Consider the following 18,956-nt stretch of genomic DNA (forward strand, 5'->3'; position numbering starts at 1 on the left):
TCAGTGAAATATGAAAATTTTTTACTTTTCATGGTACATTTTTAAAATTATTATTTATTTCTATGGTACTTTTTTCTGTAAAATTCTCTCTAATAGGAGCTATAGCCTTATGGACAGTATTCTGACATATCGTGCAACAGAGCTTTGATCGACCCGAGTTCAAGTTCTGACAAGAGGTCCTTTCCCATTCCCCTCTCTTCTCTCCAATCCCTTCCTGTTTCTCCTTAAACTGTCCTATTAAATCAAATAAATCAAAGCTAAAATATTAAGTTTCATAGCTCTTTTTTTTTCTCCCCCATGTTCTTTTCTCTTTATCTGTCTCTCACATACTTTTCTGTTTTCTATTGTTTTTAAAGAAACTTTGATATGTGAGAAATTGGTCATAAAAAAAAAAAAACTTTTGATATATTTTCTTTGCATGCATAAAGAAGCTTATAGAATTGTCAAAGTGTAACAATAGGACTAGCAGAGTAAAGCAACCTTCCCACTTCTCGGTTTTACAAAATGCTTTCTTAGTTCAGCTAGCTTGATTCTCTATCCGGTGTGCTGGATTTGTTCGAGTGACTGGTTATCTCTGCATGCCCTATTATTTTTTTTTTTTTTTTTTCTCCCACTCTGAATGTAGGGTACACTCTTATGCATGTAAGATACTGGCATTCCATTAGCATGAAAAGGGCAGCATTAATGTTTCACTGACACCTTGTGGTGGGGAGACAAAGCTCGCAGCCAAGCTAGTGATTGACATTGTCCCGCACAGGTTTCAAATTCACAAGTGGAGAATGTAAGGCTAACAGACGGCACTTATGTGTCATACACAGAGTTTGACATCGCGGTCACAGCATGTTTGGTGTCAGCCTCTAAAGGCCGTAAGACATAGCTCCATTATGGCCCATGAGACACACAGCGGAGAGCCAAAGCTCAACTCTTCTGAGCGACATGCATGCCCTGCGGTAATGGCTCCTGCTTAATTAGCGTTAGCACCGAGTGTCAGCACCATCAGATCAGATGCGTATTATTACACAGCCAGAAGAACCATTGTTCAACTGTATTCATTAAAGGTAAATGACTTTATTGAGAAGTGCCTCCATGTGATTGTTGTCTGAATGCACCATTAAAATGCCACCTTCAGGATAATACATCATTACAGCATCATCAAACTGAAAATATGTTTAGCAATCCATCACTGCACACATCCTCAACAATCCCTACTTCAAATTTGCATGTTCATCTTAATATTCATATTTTGTACTTGTCTTCTAATGATACTTGTCGAACAATTTTTACGTTAGCTCAAAGTCAATTGAGCCTCATTGCCTTTCACATTCCATCACATCTGCCACTGACTCATAAAATGACATTTAGCGTCATTAATTTGCACAACGTCGTAAGCTCAGTAAACTTGTGTTTATGGATATCACCTCAAAAAAAAAAAAAAAAAAGTACTATGAGATGATGTTAGCAGAAAAATATCACAAAGTTCAGGTTATATTTAACCCCAGATTTAGCTAAAAGAAATAGGAAATTAGATTTTGCAGACATAAATGAATGAATAAATAAAAATAAGAACTTTTGTTATTGTCATGAAAATGTCACAATAAAAATAAATAAAATAAAAATAAAAATAAAAATAATAAATTAAAAATCATATAAAAATAACTACTGAAATAGGCTTCATTTTCTTTTTGAAAACATTAATTACTTTTTGAAGGGATTAAAGATTATAATCAAAAAGTAATTAATTAACGAGCAAATCCATTAGGTATTTAAGGTAATATGAGCTCTATAGATCTCTATAGAGTTGTAACTACATTACAAAATGGTAAGAAAGAAGGGGATATATAATAATCTTAAGGAAGATGATAAAGACAATGAGAGGATGATGATTACATTTTGCAGTATTTGCATTATAATCGTTTTCATAAGGCTGTGGCAATCACCTCATCATATCATTTAAATAGTGCAGTGTTTTAAAATCTTCCAGTGGATTTCGCTGGTAACTTGGCAATTAGAAGTTCAGAAAAACTAAATGGATAGAGGGTCAATTATTTTATGTAAACAGCTTGGTGGATGTTGTCTGAAGTTAACATTTCCAAAACATAATTTTTGATCAGTCATTTCCTCCATACCATGAACCAAGTCAACCAGGTTAGAAACAAATAGAGTCCTAAAGAAAACTCATACCCACTGCTTTTTGTAGCTAAATGTGTAGTAAACTGCAAAGAAAAAAAGATCATATAACAAATGAATAAATGAATAAAGAAAGAAAGAAAGAAAGAAAGAAAGAAAGAAAGAAAGAAAGAAAGAAATGATTAAATATATAAATAATAAATGATTAAAGGATGATCAAAAAGAGAATACCACAATGTAAACTACAGGTAAGAGTTGGGTTGTGTATGTATTATAACTTGCAGCAGAAAAAAAAAGGAATTTTATACAGAGGTAAATACATTTGCACAGCTACTACTGAACTGAACTGCTTTACAGTATTAACATGAAACATGGACAAAATGAAGAGTGTGTCAGAAGCATAAAGAGACAAGCAACACACATTCAACTGATGAGCGATTACAGGTGTTTATATCAGCTATTTCAAATGTACCACATACAATTATAATTTGTGTATAATTAGAATTAGGTGTATAAATCACTCAAGCCTCTTTCTTGTGAAACCTTAAACAACTCTTCAAATGTGCAGCATAATTACCAGTCAAAGTCCAGCATCTGCTGTGGGTTAGTAGATACAGCTCCCAAACCAGATAGATAAGTTACATATATCTGGCAGATCTCTGAGGACATCTAGAAATGGCAGAGCAAATATGTAAGAAAGAAAAAGAAACAAAGAACGACAAAGGATGTATTTGTGCAGTTTGGATAGTTATATGATATATATTACAAATATGCATGTAATATAGGTTAATGTTTGTAAAGCAAATGTTTCCAAATAAAACAGTGCATCATCCATTTGTCTCTGAACTCACTTGTTTCCTCCTACATAAATGCAAAGGAAATTCTGGAGTATTTGTCTGTAGTAATGCTCTTTGTGGGCTGACAGCAATCCATGTTCTTTTTTTTTCTTTTTTTACCTCAGGATTGTTGATGCATTTGCACACAGTGCTTCAGAGGAATGTAAAAAAGTGCAGCAGAAATGAATGAAATCTCTCTTTTTATCACAAAACCAGTAACTGTAAACTGTACCAACTCTGGGCTTAATACATCATCTGCTTCTTACTGCAACCGAAAAGGTATTTGAATGGAACCTAGACTCTAAACAACATTAGAAATGCCAGGTCACAATTTTAACACATATAACATACCATTTCCAAAACTGTTTAAAGGGTTGGGAAAATATTATTATAAGCCTTGTAACTAATCTAACTAGGCTAGCACTATATGCACTATGTTCTTTGTTTGTTTGTTTTTTGAATGTTTGCATTAACTTGACCTATCTGTCATATATCTATCCATCTGGTTCTCTTTGAAAGCAGACATGTTCTCATAGTAGTACAGTAACATTTTAAGAGTGGCTCAAATAGACAAATGGCTAGAGTAGCGCTTCACTTTTTCATCTGAATATTTCCAAACAAATAAACAAGTAAATTTGGGATTTGAGAATCTTGAAACACAATTTGAAATAAAGATAAAGTTGAGATTGAGATTTTTGAGATTGAGATTTGAGATTTGAGAAAGTTTGAGATTGATTCTCACAAAATACTGTATTTTCTGTATTTTTTTTAATGTGACGGACATACAGCCAAGTATGGTGACCCCATACTCAGAATTTTGTGCTCTGCATTTAGCCACCCAAGTGCACACACACACAGCAGTGAACACACACACCGAGGCAGTGGGCAGCCATTTATGCTGCGCTGCCCGGGGAGCAGTTTGGGGTTCGGTGCCTTGCTCAAGGACACCTCAGTCGTGGTATTGCCGGCCCGAGACTTGAACCCACAACCTTAGGGTTAGGAGTCAAATTCTCTAACCACTAGTGTCACCACCTCCCTGTTTTAGGTGTCTTTCGAAAACCAAATAGTATATAAGGAGTCCATAGTATTCAAAACTAGACATAAACTGTAAGCAGAGGCAGCAGTGAAATATTTTTACTCTGTCTGTACTTTATCAGAGTGTTTTTTTCTTTAGAGAAAACTTTACTTCACAACATTGCAAAGCATAATATTTGAACTTTTTTACTGCACTACAAATTCATATTAAATATAACTGAATACTTTTATTACATTAGAAATCTATTACTTTAACTCTAGTAAAAAGTAATTCAGAGATGTACTTGAGTACAAGAAAATACTACATTTTTATTGTTCCTTAAGTATTAAAGGTTAAAACAAACAAAAAATTTTATTAATGAAATGTAGTGCAGTAAAAAGTATGACATTATGCTTTGGAATATAGTGAAGTTAAATTTTCCAAAGAAATAAACTACAGAAACTTTTTAAATTTACTTGAGTAAAGTAAAAATACTTCACTACTGTCCACCTCTGACTGTAAAAAACAAACATTTACATTTGTTTACAACATGTTTATACAAATTCGCACAAATTAAGGTGCGATACCAAACAAGATTGCATGGAGATGTCAAAACATCACTATACCCAGCTATCTTTACCTGACTGCATGTACCATACAGCTCTATTCAAATTTTCTGTATACCCGCAAAATACACATGAAAGTCCAAAAAAAAAAAAAAAAACTTAAATCCATTGAAAATCAATAGATCAATAGACTCTGGTTGAATCATGGATTGGCTTGGTAGAAGTCATGTTCTAAAGGGGGAAATTTGGGCATCTCAAGCACTTTCATGGACATAAAATAGGCCCTTTCACAATGACATCATTGCCACTTCCATTCTGACACAAGCGAGGGTATTCTTACTTCCACCTGCATAGTAAAGCGTATCGCTAACCAGCATGAAGTTCACCCACATGCTTGTATGCCACAAATATCTGGATGCAGTATTCATGCTCGTCATACTATGAAATGAAGACTATTATGGGCACTTGAGCAGAGTGACAGTGTATTAGCTAGCCCCCCATACTAAAACTAAACAACTCTTATAGCATCATTCCCAACTGTCGCACCCTGCACTTAATAAGGTCAGAGTCATGGGTGATTACAATTGCAAAAAGCGCAGTCAAAAGTAGTTGTGTGTTTCTTCCACATATTTTGTCAGGATAATTATATTAGAAATATCAATATAATATAATATATATATATAATATAATATAATATAATATAATATAATGATAATATAATATAATATAATATAATATAATATAATATAATAATACATTGTTTTATACAGGGTTCATAAAGTAATAAATAACTGTTACTGTCCCCCATATACTTAAAATGCATGGAAAAGATCAGCATAAACATTCTGCTAAATATTCCCGTGTTCCACACAAGCAATAAAGAGGAATTAAAGCTAATCTGATGAGTCAGTGAAATATGAAAATTTTTTACTTTTCATGGTACATTTTTAAAAATTATTATTTATTTCTATGGTACTTTTTTCTGTAAAATTCTCTCTAATAGGAGCTATAGCCTTATTGGACAGTATCTTGACATATCGTGCAACAGAGCTATTTGATCGACCCGAGTCAAGTTCTGACAAGAGGTCCTTTCCCATTCCCCTCTCTTCTCTCCAATCCCTTCCTGTTTCTCCTTAAACTGTCCTATTAAATCAAATAATCAAAGCCTAAAAATATTAAGTTTCATAGCTCCTTTTTTTTTTCTCCACCATGTTCTTTTCTCTTTATCTGTCTCTCACATACTTTTTTCTGCTTTTCTATTGTTTTAAAGAAACTTTGATATGTGAGAAATTGGTCATAAAAAAAAAAAAAACTTTGATATATTTCTTTGCATGCATAAAGAAGATTATAGAAATTGTCAAAGTGTAACAATAGGACTAGCAGCGTAAAGCAACCTTCCCACTGTCTCGGTTTTTACAAAAATGCTTTCTTAGTTCAGCTAGCTTGATTCTCTATCCCGTTGTTTTTGTGCTGGATTGTTCGAGTGACTGGTTATCTCTGCATGCCCTATTATTTTTTTTTTTTTTTTTTCTCCCACTCTGAATGTAGGGTACACTCTTAGTGCATGTAAGATTTTTTTTTTTTTTTTTTTTTTTTACTGGCATTCCCATTACATGAAAAGGGCAGCATTAATGTTTTCACTGACACCTTGTGGTGGGGAGACAAAGCTCGCAGCCAAAGCTAGTGATTGACATTGTCCCGCACACAGGTTTCAAATTCACAAGTGAGGAGAATGTAAGGCTAACAGACGGCACTTATGTGTCATACACAGAGTTTTTGACATCGCGGTCACAGCATGTTTGGTGTTCAGCCTCTAAAGGCCGCTAAGAACATAGCTCCATTATGGCCCATGAGGACACACAGCGGAGAGCCAAGCGTCACACTCTTCTGAGCGACATGCATGCCTGCGGTAATGGCTCCTGCTAATTAGCGTTAGCACCGAGTGTCAGCACCATCAGATCAGATGCGTATTATTACACAGCCAGAAGAACCATTGTTCAACTGTATTCATTAAAGGTAAATGACTTTATTGAGAAGTGCCTCCATGTGATTGTTGTCTGAATGCACCATTGTAAATGCCACCTTCAGGAGTAATACATCATTACAGCATCATCAAACTGAAAATATGTTTAGCAATCCATCACTGCACACATCCTCAACAATCCCTACTTCAAATTTGCATGTTCATCTTAATATTCATATTTTGTACTTGGTCTTCTAATGATACTTGTCGAACCATTTTTACGTTAGCTCAAAGTCAATTGCGGCCTCATTGCCTTTCACATTCCATCACATCTGCCACTGACTCATAAAAGACATTTAGCGTCGATGCAATTTGCACAACGTCGTAAGCTTCAGTAAACTTGTGTTTATGGATATCACCTCAAGAAAAAAAAAAAAAAAAAGTACTATGAGATGATGTTAGCAGAAAAATATCACAAAGTTCAGGTTATATTTAACCCCAGATTTATCTAAAAGAAATAGGAAATTAGATTTTGCAGACATAAATGAATGAATAAATAAAAATAAGAACTTTTGTTATTGTCATGAAAATGTCACAATAAAAATAAATAAAATAAAAATAAAAATAAAAATCCAAAATTAAAATCATATAAAAATAACTACTGAAATACGCTGTCATTTTCTTTTTGAAAAAACATTAATTACTTTTTGAAGGGATTCAAGATTATATCCAACAAGTAATTATTAACGAGCAAATCCATTAGGTATTAAGGTAATATGAGCTCTATAGATCTCTATAGAGTTGTAAACTACATACAAAATGGTAAGAAAGAAGGGGAGTATATAAATAATGTCTTAAGGAAGATGATAAAGACAATGAGAGGATGATGATTACATTTTGCAGTATTTGCATTATAATCGTTTTCATAAGGCTGTGGCATCACCCTCATCATATCATTTAAAATAGTGCAGTGTTTTAAAATCTTTCCAGTGGAATTTCGCTGGTAACTTGGGCACTTAGAAGTTCAGAAAAACTAAATGGATAGAGGGTCAATTATTTTATGTAAACAGCTTGGTGGATGTTGTCTGAAGTTAACATTTCCAAAACATAATTTTTGATCCGTCCATTTCCTCCATACCATGAACCAAGTCAACCAGGTTAGAAACAAATAGAGTCCTAAAAAAACTCCATACCCACTGCTTTTTGTAGCTAAATGTGTAGTAAACTGCAAGAAAAAAAAGATCATATAACAAATGGAATAACGTCCCCATAATAAAGATAGTATTAAAAGGAATGATTGTGTGGGTAAAAGAAAGAAAGAAAGAAAGACTTTAATGGCACCGCCGACAGAGCTTTAAATATATAAATAATAAATGATTAAACGGATGATCAAAAAGAGAATACCACAAATGTAAACTACAGGTAAGAGTTGGGTTGTGTGTAAACTTATAAACTTGCAGCAGAAAAAAAAAGGATTTTATACAGAGGTAAATACATTTGCACAGCTGCAACTACTGAACTGAACTGCTTTACAGTATTAACATGAAACATGGACAAAATGAAGAGTGTGTCAGAAGCATAAAGAGACAAGCAACACACATTCAACTGATGAGCGATTACAAGTGTTTATATCAGCTATTTCAAATGTACCACATACAATTATAATTTGTGTATAATTAGAATTAGGTGTATAAATCACTCAAGCCTCTTTTTGTGAAAACCTTAAACAAACTCTTCAAATGTGCAAGCATAATTACCCAGTCAAAGTCCAGCATCTGCTGTGGGTTAGTAGATACAGCTCCCAAACCAGATAGATAAGTTACATATATCTGGCAGATCTCTGAGGACATCTAGAAATGGCAGAGCAAATATGTAAGAAAGAAAAAGAAACAAAGAACGACAAAGGATGTATTTGTGCAGTTTGGATAGTTATATGATATATATTACAAATATGCATGTAATATAGGTTAATGTTTGTAAAGCAAATGTTTCCAAATAAAACAGTGCATCATCCATTTGTCTCTGAACTCACTTGTTTCCTCCTACATAAATGCAAAGGAAATTCTGGAGTATTTGTCTGTAGTAATGCTCTTTGTGGGCTGACAGCAATCCATGTTCTTTTTTTTTCTTTTTTTACCTCAGGATTGTTGATGCATTTGCACACAGTGCTTCAGAGGAATGTCAAAAGTGCAGCAGAAATGAAATCTCTCTTTTTATCACAAAACCAGTAACTGTAAACTGTACCAACTCTGGGCAATCTTAATACATCATCTGCTTCTTACTGCAACCGAAAAGGTATTTGAATGGAACCTAGACTCTAAACAACATTAGAAATGCCAGGTCACAATTTTAAACACATATAACATACCATTTCCAAAACTGGTTTAAAAAAAAGGGTTGGGAAAAATATTATTATAAGCCTTGTAACTAATCTAACTAGGCTAGCACTATATGCACTATGTTCTTTGTTTGTTTGTTTTTTGAATGTTTGCATTAACTTGACCTATCTGTCATATATCTATCCATCTGGTCTCTTTTGAAAGCAGACATGTTCTCATAGTAGTACAGTAACATTTTAAGAGTGGCTCAAATAGACAAATGGCTAGAGTAGCGCTTCACTTTTTCATCTGAATATTTCCAAACAAATAAACAAGTAAATTTGGGATTTGAGAATCTTGAAACACAATTTGAAATAAAGATAAAGTTTGAGATTGAGATTTTTGAGATTGAGATTTGAGATTTGAGAAAGTTTGAGATTGATTCTCACAAAACTGTATTTTCTGTATTTTTTTTAATGTGACGTGACATACAGCCAAGTATGGTGACCCATACTCAGAATTTGTGCTCTGCATTTAGCCCATCCAAAGTGCACACACACAGCAGTGAACACACACACGGAGCAGTGGGCAGCCATTTATGCTGCGCTGCCCGGGGAGCAGTTTGGGGTTTGGTGCCTTGCTCAAGGACACCTCAGTCGTGGTATTGCCGGCCCAAGACTTGAACCCACAACCTTAGGGTTAGGAGTCAAATTCTCTAACCACTAGGTCACCACCTCCCTTTTTAGGTGTCTTTCCAAACCAAATAGTATAAGGAGTCCATAGTATTCAAAACTAGACATAAACTGTAAGCAGAGGCAGCAGTGAAATATTTTTACTCTGTCTGTACTTTATCAGAGTGTTTTTCTTTAGAAAACTTTACTTCACAACATTGCAAAGCATAATATTGAACTTTTTACTGCACTACAATTCATATTAAATATAACTGAATACTTTATTACATTAGAAATCTATTACTTTAACTCTAGTAAAAGTAATTCAGAGATGTACTTGAGTACAAGAAAATACTACATTTTATTGTTCTTAAGTATTAAAGGTAAAACAAACAAAAAATTTTATTAATGAAATGTAGTGCAGTAAAAAGTATGACATTATGCTTTGGAATATAGTGAAGTTAAATTTTCCAAAGAAAAAAACTGATAATGTTCAGAATACTTTTTATTTTTAATTTTGTTTGGTTAAAGTAATTATATTTTGTTAATGTCTGACTGTGAATGTATAACATTTACATTTGTTTACAACATGTTTATACAAATTCGCACAAATTAAGGTGCGATACCAAACAAGATTGCATGGAGATGTCAAAACATCACTATACCAGCTATCTTTACCTGACTGCATGTACCATACAGCTCTATTCAAATTTTCTGTATACCGCAAAATACACATGAAAGTAAAAAAAAAAAAAAACTTAATCCATTGAAAATCAATAGATCAATAGACTCTGGTTGAATCATGGATTGGCTTGGTAGAAGTCATGTTCTAAAGGGGAAAATTTGGGCATCTCAAGCAACTTTCATGGAACATAAATAGGCCCTTTTCACATGACATCATGCAACTTCCATTCTGACACAAAGCAGGGTATTCTTACTTCCACCTGCATAGTAAAGCGCTATCGCTACCAGCATGAAGTTCACCCAAATGCTTGTATGCCACAAATACGATTAGAGGGTGACTGCTGCTGTCTATTCTCGTCCTCATTCAGGGACAGGCGTCTGGGATCTTAAACGAACTTACGGAATACCGATCGGCGAGATTTGCCACTTGAAGTCGAGGGAGGAGTTAAAAACGGAGCACTGCAGTCACTAATTCCCGCGTCTCTCGCGCACTGTTTGCTGTCTTTATTGCAGTTAGATGAAGTTAGTTAGATATATTTCTCAAATAAACAAACGTTTTAGACATTTACATTTGGTAACAGAAAGCCTTTTCATTCAGTAATTTATGTCCTGCTTAATACAGCACCTGTATGTAAAAGAATAGTTTTGTAACATTTAAATATCAATAAAATGGGGTCTTTAATTTTCCCCTTTTTTTATTTAATGTAATTTAGAAATAAATATTAAATATATTAAGTTTATATAAAAAGCTTTTAGTTAAAAACTAATGCCAGCATTTGTGTAAATAAATATAAAACGCAGGTCATAGCTATTTTTTAAAGATCACATTGCATATAGCCTATAACGAAAATAAAATACGATCGATCATAATAATCAATAATAATTCACAAAGTAAAAACACAGTATACATATAGTTAAAGCGAAATTGAATGGATGAATTTAAGTAATTGTAGAAGTCCAACATTCTGTAGAACTACGTGGACTGAACAGGAATGACAAAAACTGAAATATCAAGTGAAAAGGTTTCAAGTGTGTATTTTGTGTGGACACATAATAGTTATCATACAAATCTGAAAGCAAGCAGTTGCAGCGAGCTAGCCACCCATCTAAAGCAGATGCAGAAAAACGTTCACAAAAGAACTCGACTGTAAGTAGATTAACATAATTTGTCTTAACTCTTAACTAACGTCTTTCATATTTCAAGTTTTTCCTTACATTTTCCCAAGAAGTCTCCGGTGTAAAGGTATAACTGAAGTACAGATACACTGCTTTGTGGGAAAGCTGTCACTGTGAAAAGGGCCTATTGCCTAGAGATGTTGCCTTTTTTCTAGCTTTAAGCTATTTTATTACAGATATTTGGAACTGCCATGTTATCCTCTTTGTTTCTTTCTGTTGCCTCCAGCACCTCTGGGAGTAGACACTCTTGCTCATGTGTCAACTGTGACTGCCTCGCTGTCGGACACTAAAACTCTTTGGATTGCAACGGCTGATTCCAAATCACCAGTTCTCATTCTGATAGATTTGACTGCAGTACAGCTAAACATCAGATCTTTCTTTCCATAGATATCCAAAGTACATCAACTGGTCACACAACATGTCCTCCAACCAATACGCCCGTATAGGTCATTTGTCTAAATCCCTGAAATATGACCCATCAAAGCATATACTACAATTGTGCCCCTATCGGCAACAGGACACTTTCACATTAATGCTTTGTACTCTTTTATCTGCATCATAATTAGGGATTCATATAGCTCAGTTGGTAGAGAATCATGTTATACAACTATATGCAATCTTATGATCATGCAATCATGGGTTTGATACCAGAGAACACACATGCTCATAAAATGTATATGCACTGTAAATCGTGATTTTGCATGATTTCTGGGAGGGGATAGGTGTGGTCATTCATACGAATTTGTATGAATTAGCCACCTGGTAAAATAGGTACGAATTGCCGTGAGATCAGTTTGGACAATGTAGAAAGTCCAATGGTTTCCCCAACTATTGGTATGCTGATGAGACACAGTTACAGCATTCATTACAACCAGGCAATCCCTTGGTAGCTGCATGGATCTCAGACTGCCTGCCATATATCTCGAAATGGATGAAAGAACATGACCTGCAACTCAACCTAGCAAAGAAGCAAACTGCTTCTGATGCTACAATACAATTTTAGAACAGCAAGATTGGTCTTCAATGAGCCCAAGAATGCTTACATCACACCTCTTTTTATCTCTTTAAACTGGCAACGAGTTGCAGTTCGCATCAAGTTCAAGACACTGATGCTTGAATACAGAACAGCCATGGGCTCTTCACCCTCCTAACTCAACATAATCTTACAAGTTTACATCCCCAGATGTCTGTGGTCGGTAAGTGAACAGCACCTTGTGGTACCATCACAATGGCACAAAATCACTTTCCAGACTGCTTTTGTTCATTGTTCCTTACTTGTGGAATTATCTTCCTAATTTGATCCAGGGGACTGCAAACTCATCTTATCTGTGAGCACTTAATGGCATCTGAATTCTGCTGACTTCTGATTTCTTCTGTGGCTTAGATATCTGCGTGGCAACAAACTAGGCCTCACTGCACACTAAAATTTTATCATTTAGATATGAATTTGACTCCTGGGGCCTCTGTACACAAAGATTTGATCTTAGAGCATGTGTATTCTAAAATCCACATCATCGTTCAGATTTATAAAAATGGTCTTTGATATGGAAAAGTACTTAGCGCCACGTCAGGTTCTAAGCAGGTGTAAGCATTTTTCCTTGTAGCAGAGTCAGGGTATTACAAGAACTAAGCAAACAATAATAAGAAAGAATATATCCTAGGCTACTTCTTCCAAATAAAACATACACACTTACCAACTTAAAAACTATTTACTGTATGTATTATGTCTACTTTGGCTCCAGATGTTTAAATTAGTTCAGCTATCATATACAGGCTATAAAATGGCCTTTAATGCAGTGTTTTGCAAAAAGCAGAATGGCAGCATTGGTGTTCCTTGAAGACATTGCTAACTGTGCGATGAGAGATTTGACAGATTTCTATGTGTATAACGACGAATGGCTGATAAGATACCGATAAGCTCTAATTTACAAAGATGCACCACATGCAATCAGGCCATACCTGTGGAGGTACTGGTGCTCTTTGTCCTTGGGTTCCTGGTTATGGGAACATTTCAAAGAGAAATTGGTGATCGATCAGGAATAACCCAGCCGTCAGTGAGTAGAGCTTTGTCAGCTCTACTGTAAGGCTTCATCCGTTTGTCCAGTTGTTACATTAAGCTCCCATACACTGCCAAAGAGCAGCAGCATGTGATGCTTTGTGAGCCAATCAGGATTTCCCAATGCCTTAGGTGCAATAGATTGCACTCACATTGCCATGTGAGCAACTTATTCAAATGATTATGTGTATGTTAACAAGAAGAATTCCCATTCAATTAATGTACAGCTCATTTGAAATTATTGTACAGCAATTAAGAGGTTAATGTCATTGCAAGGTGGACAGGGTCAAAGCATGACTCTTTAGCTTTAGCTTCATGCTCTGAGCTCACTTCTCACGAGCTGATGAACCGCTGTTCTAAAGCAATGGCTTCTCACCCCCATAGTTCACTCTGCCAACAGTCAAAGAAGACCACAGTAACACAGTCCATCTCTGTGCCTGGTTAGTAGTGAAGTGTACTAAAGGGAAAGTGGCAGTGGATGCATCAGGTGGAAAAGTACTATACAAGCCAGGCAAAGTGTGCCTGATTATCTTTGCCCGTTGTGTTCTGCACAATATCTGCTTGAGCCATGGACTTGAGATGCCAGAAGGAGAAATGCAGATGGTAGATCCTTTCCAATACCCGCTGACTGGAACACTGTCATAAAGTTGAACTCAGAAACTAGGGAGAGCTGAAGAACAAAGGAAACACAATCTCTAATATACCCTGGAGTTAATATGCTAACAAGACACACCTGGACACAATCAGAGAGATAATCAACCAGAAAGCTACAAAAGGCCAAGAAAACAATGGCACAATCAACTGGAAAAGAACTCTTAAAAATTCAAATAACAAAAACACAAGGTACACAAAACAGGGAAATGTGTTGGTCAGAAAAAGGTATGGTCCTCCACATAGCAGCATACAGTATATGCACCTTCAGCACCATGGAGAGCACCATTAGAAGAGGCCATGACTGAGGCTGGGCTATTCAGTGAGAATGGTCAGGAACAGGGATAGCTTCTCCAGCACAGGTGTGTACCTTTCCCCCTCTAAATGGGAGCCTCAGCTGCATGCTGTTAGACACAACAAACCTCAATCACATAAAAGAGAACCAGAGGTCTCAATAAGATAACTGCAGGCGAGGTGAGCAGACTCAGAGTGCTGGATGTCCCACAGCCCAGATACTGGACAAGACCTAGCAAAGACAAATGCTTGAGGGCAGATGTTTTTCATGGGGACATGCATAGCCTGATCTTCCTTTACTCCCTCTATCTCTTTTGCCCTCCTTCCAGAATTTGTTGCACCAAGGTCCAGTCTAAGAAGGGAGTAATTCCTTAGTTACAATTTTTCCTTATCCCTCCCTCACTTTGAGAATAAAGGCAATTAAGTGTTCCTCTCACTGAACTCCTGGTTAATTGTTTGTTCTGACATACTGAGAACTCCCCAAATCCTGTATATAACGTTTACAGAACATAAAACATATGCACATCACTGCATTTGTGAGAAGATTTGTGAAAGTGAACATCTCACTGTCCCTGTAAATCGCTGTCCAAAGCCACGCCCGCTGAGGCATATACACACAGAGACCAGACGACTAGAGACAACATTACTACAATACATCATGTGTTATTCACCGGTGAGAAAACTTCATAGTATAGTTAGTAAAAGTAATACAATAACAGGAATGAATGCTTTCGGGATGTGAAGAGACTTGCAACCAGCATAAAAAATGTTTCTGAAGACAATCACCTATTGCACCTTTAGTCCACAGGTCATTCCAACAGGTAAGACTAGTGTTGTCAAAAGACCCGGTACTTCGGTACCAAGTCGGTACTAAAAAAATGAAAATGTCACGGTACCAGGTTTCTTTAAGTACCGGTGGTACCGAGCACCCGGTCAACCCGGTTCTTGACGCATACAGAGCTATGATTTCCGCGAAGCAGAAAACGCGGACGGAATCTCAAAATCCAGTCATGAGAATGAAACTTACATTTTAATATGGACAGTCACGAAATATGAATCTTGCATGTTCTGCGCGTCTAATGAATGAATGGCAGAGATGTGTGGGTTAGTTTACTACATAGACTGAAGCGTGTGACGCTTTTAGTAATTTCAGCATCTGCGTCTCAATGAGGACATAAATACATAAACAACATCACCAGAACTGTTCTGAGTCACTTCACAAGCATTTTACCGTTTCATTTGAGTAAAACTAGTGTCAATTTAAAGGTATTCACGGCAACCCAGGGTTTCCACACATTGATTTATTACAATATCAAAACTGACCGCCACAAATAGATTTTCCAAAAGGCTTTGACTTCATTCATGATCACTGCACGTTTCAAAATCAAAAACCGATGCGGGTGTTTTTAAATCACTGTATTTCAGAAGGAAACCGACTGTATTTAGAAAATTTTCGATTTCATTTTCATTTCGCATGTAATGCTTGATAAGGCAGCGTTTGTGAGCTCAGCGCTGTTTTGCAGCCGTTACCCGGAGAATCCTGTATCTCTCCCGCTCTTAAAGCGCCTCCTGCTGGCAGAAAAATAATTTGCGAATTGACGTTTTTCTGTTGCAATTACTGGGAGATTTCAAAATAAAAGTTCATGTTTACATAAAGGCATTGTGCTAGAAATATTACTATTATTTAGTATAATGTATGTGATACTGCTACTACTGTTGAAAAAATTAATAAAACTTTATTTTTTTAAAGAAATAAATCACACAATATTTCTTCCATGTTTTATTTTTAATAGCAAATCCCCTTTATTTGACAAAAAATAAAATGTGTTTAAATTTCATTATTTAAAAGACAAATTAAATTTGGGTGAAACTTGTTTACTGTTTTTCATAATTGTATTACTTGTAGAAAAACTTTAAACACAATTGTAAATAAGTATAAAACCAAAAACCGTGGATTTTCACTGGTATCGGTACGTAAGACTATTCAAAAAAGAAACCACACATATATTTCTCATACAATCAACAAGAGTGGACAGAGTCTAATTAATCTGAACCAGAACCTATCGCAACTGCCAAAGTTCAACATTTACCTCAGCAACTAACTAATTTAGCTCTTTTTGTGATCACAAGATAGCCATAGATAGCACTCTGCCCTCTACATCTAAGGTAGTGTCACATGGATGTTTATTTCCTATTGTGGTATTACAAATTTAAAAATCCATTTAAGATCTGCTGATTCTACATCCTGACATTACATCATATGAAAAACTAAGGTAATCTACATTGTGTTGGCCATTCAAGATGAACATGATGGAATCTGTTTACTGATTAAGTTCAATATAGTTTCTAGTGAGGGGGTTCTGCAAGTCTCTAATCTTAATACTGAGAGTTAACAACATGTGAATGTTTACACATCCTTAGTTCTCGTGTCCAGGTGCAGCTCAAACCATTTGGGTACTGTCATCTTTGGGGAGTAGGTTTGCTGAAGCTCACAGTCAGGGATTTATTTCCTGTATTGTCTTTAAATGTTTTCTTTAAGTGGTCACTTCTGAGACTACGTGTCAGGTCAACACCTTTAAGTACTGCCCATTGAATGCCTATAAAATACAATGTATGCCTGCCTTAGTCAGACTTTTGATGACTGCAGTGCCACGCAGCGCATTCTCAAAAAAGAGTCCTGCTGAATATAAACAAGAGTCTCCTGGTCTTTGCTTCTGAGTTTCCAACAGTTTTGGTGCCGTGACCCGGATAGAGCTTCTCACCGCACATCGTTGCAGACTGAATTACAGATCCTTTTTTCAGCTGAACAATGATTTGGTGAGTGTTACTCTATCCAAAGAACCACTACAGACCAGTAAATGTGGTTCTCTTCTGCGCCAGAGTATTCCATCCAGTCACCCATCCTCTGTTATGATGTCTACTAGGACTGATGTTTCATTGGAGGATAGAAATGTAGCAATTGCATTATTTTAGGGATTTTTGGAAATATATGCATCTTGGTTGTAAATAAGGAACTCATGTCTCATATTATACAATGGGCATAATATCTACAGAGACAGACTAAGACACACAGACCAGTGAGGAGCCCAGGGAAGAACCAAAGTGTAACATGCCTTGGGGTCCAACTCTGTGGTAAAGACTATATGACCATATGAAAAACCTATACAATCACCAGAAGTTTAATGTAATACGTAAAACCTCTATACGATCAACAGAAGTAAAAAAAAAAAAATAAGAATCTGTTTAAGATCTGCTGATTCTACATCCTGACATTACATCATATGAAAAACTAAGGTGATCTACATTGTATTGGGCATTCAAGGTGAACATGTTGGCATTTGTTTACTGATTAAATTCAATACAGTTTTCAGAGAGGAGGTTCTGCAAGTCTCTAATCTTCATACTGAGAGTTAACTACATGTGAATGTTTATACATCTTTAGTTCTCTCAGCCAGGTGCAGCTCAAACCATTTGGGTACTGTCATCTTTGGGGAGTTGGTTTGCTGAAGATCACAGTCAGTGGTTTATTTCCTGTATTGTGTTTAGATGTTTTCTTTAAGTGGTCACTTCCTTAGTCAGACTTTTGATGACTGCAGCACCACACAGTGCATTCTCAATAAAGAGTCCTGCTGAGAATAACGAATAGTCTCCTGGTCTTCTGAGTTCCCTTTCAGTCAGTCACTCTCGACGCCACGTCGGTGACCGGCGAAAATGCGATATCCCATTTTCGTCGGTCACCGACGTGTCTTCTCCGTTCCCTCCTTCAGGGAACGAGGGTTACCATACGTAACCGAGACGTTTTTAACACTGTCTACCTTAGTTGACCTAGTTTCCTGGTGTGTGCCTGTTTGTTTCTGTAGGTACCCAATTGTTACCTTGGTTACTCTTGAGTTAACTGATAAGTCTCATTTGGTCCTTGTTTGTTTCTTTGCATTTATAGTCCTGAGTTTCAGTCCTTGTTTGTCTGTTCTTGTTGTTATATTAATGGTTTGTTTCTCTTATATTCCTTGTTTTTGGAAGAATTAAAGTGCTGCTAAATACAATCATTCATCTCTCCTTGCCTTTGTGGAAGCAAGCCTGATAGAAAAAAAATGAACCCATAATTATATGGATCTGCCAGCAGCATGTCTCCTCGTCACCCAGGGGGATTGGTCCCTTGAGGACCACACCAGTGACTTTTTTCACCTGGGAGTCTGGTGCAAGAGCCAGCACCCACGTCCATCCTAGAGGGCATTCTCGTGGAGTTCGCAGGCATAGAGTGAAGACCCACTCATCCTCTTACCGCTGAAGTAAATTAAGTGGGCTTGCTATCCTTAGAGATATTTCTGTAATGTAAAGATGTCTGCTCCCAGAGACTCCTATCCGCACTGACCCCATCTGTTCACCTGGCTCCTTCGTCTCCGCTGATTTGGCCCAGCCCTGAGTCTCCTTAGTATCCACTGATTCTGCTCAGCCCTGACTCCCCTTCATCCCAGTTGTTGAATTACATGTATGCAAAATTGAGTAAGAATATTAGATTAAATGTATGATGGTTTCCACACAACATTGTATAAATGAGGCTCCAGGTTTCAAGTTTTATCTGTTTGAACAGTAGTCAGT

At 36.3% G+C, this 18,956-nt stretch overlaps 1 protein-coding gene across 5 annotated transcripts in view; it reads right to left on the reverse strand.

Moving 5' to 3' along the window:
• Positions 1-18,956, reverse strand: part of LOC109072910 (CUB and sushi domain-containing protein 1-like) — a 492,278-nt gene that overhangs the window by 327,268 nt on the left and 146,054 nt on the right. The gene's annotated exons all lie outside the window — the stretch shown is intronic.

This window comes from Cyprinus carpio, chromosome B13 (assembly GCF_018340385.1).
Source record: "Cyprinus carpio isolate SPL01 chromosome B13, ASM1834038v1, whole genome shotgun sequence".
NCBI classification, from domain to species: Eukaryota; Metazoa; Chordata; class Actinopteri; order Cypriniformes; family Cyprinidae; genus Cyprinus; species Cyprinus carpio.